The following is a 1,351-nucleotide window of genomic DNA, read 5'->3' on the forward strand; positions in this document are numbered from 1 at the left end:
TTTTTATGGCCAGCTTTACAAAGCACAGCCTACTTCAGCTTGAGAAGCCTGAGAGCAGAACATGACGTCATGAAACTTACACCGGATTTCTCCATATATGGCTTGCAGCTCCTGGGTTTGTTTGTTTTTTTTTTCCTTTTCTTTTTTCTCTTCTCTCTCTCTCTCTCTTTCTCTCTCTCTCTATCTCTTGTCAAACAAGTAACAATAGATACTTTATTGAGAGTTGAATACAGAAATTGTTTTTCTTATAAAACTAAGCAAGGTATGCAAACCAACATGGTTTTTATTTTATAGTTTCAGAGAAACTGAGACTCTTCACTGTAATTGCACTGAGGAGAATTTTTTTCTTTCTCTTTTTTTTCCTATCTTGAAAAGACAACATAAACCCCACTTGTCTCCATTTAAGCACCAGGCCTGAGGCAGGTCCTTAAGAAAGCCCTAAGGCACCAGCTCCAGGAACAGACCATAAAATCCAGAAACAGCTCTAAGAACAGCCTGGGAATAACTACAAAAATGTAGAAATATCTTATCTCAGAATGGGCCTTCTGGACTGGGCAGCCCTATCTCACCCTATGGTTAAACATTTATGACAGGAATGCAGACCACTGACCCACCTGTGACTCCCTAGCACTCAGGAATGAAAATTTAGATTCCCTAATCCTTCTAGAGAGTTCCCCTGGCTTCCTATAAGAAGGCCTGTGTGCCTTTGTCTGAGGTTGTTATTTCAAAAAGTAGCTGACCCCCATATGCTGATTGTTTCTGCAGAATAAACACTTTATAGTCTCTTTGAGTCTGTGGTCTTCCTTCAGCAGTTTTCAGACCCTTACAATTTGTTTGTTTACATACCAAATACTGCCCTTCCTCCCAGTCCCCTCTCACTGAGACCCTTCCCCATCCACCTTCCCCTTCTCTGAGTGGGTGGGGCCCCCCTGGGTATCCTCACATCCTCGCCTCAAGTCTTTGCCAGATTAGGCACATCCTCTCCCCCACTGAGGTCAGACAAATCAGTCCTGTTGGAGAATGGATACCACAGCCAGGCTACAGCTTTAGGAAGAGCCTCAACTCCAGTTGTTGGGGGCAGAGGGACTACATAGAGACTGTGCATGTCTGCTTAGGAGGGGGAGCAAAAGTGTCAGGGGCCTCCATGAGACAGGGTGTACTCTTTGGTTGGTGGCTCAGTCTCTGAGAGCTCCTAGGGGTCCAGGTTAGTTGACTCTGTCGGCTCTCCTGTGGAAATCCCATCCCCTTCACTCTTCCCTCAGCTCTTCCATAAAAGTCTCCTACCTCCATCCAATGTTTGGCTGTGGGTCTGGGTGGAGCCTCTCAGAGGACACTTATGCTAGGCTCTTTT

The 1,351-nt window shown here is 45.3% G+C and overlaps 1 protein-coding gene across 1 annotated transcript in view; it reads right to left on the reverse strand.

The window, feature by feature from the left end:
- Nucleotides 1–61, reverse strand: part of Glipr1 (GLI pathogenesis related 1) — a 10,776-nt gene extending 10,715 nt beyond the window's left edge. The window contains exon 1 of the mRNA XM_031349666.1: nucleotides 1–61. This exon is cut by the window's left edge and continues 357 nt beyond it. The gene's annotated coding sequence lies outside the window, so the exon portion shown is untranslated.
- Nucleotides 62–1,351: the final 1,290 nt, after the last annotated feature.

The sequence above is a fragment of the Mastomys coucha genome, unplaced genomic scaffold (genome assembly GCF_008632895.1).
Source record: "Mastomys coucha isolate ucsf_1 unplaced genomic scaffold, UCSF_Mcou_1 pScaffold4, whole genome shotgun sequence".
In the NCBI taxonomy this organism is placed as follows: Eukaryota; Metazoa; Chordata; class Mammalia; order Rodentia; family Muridae; genus Mastomys; species Mastomys coucha.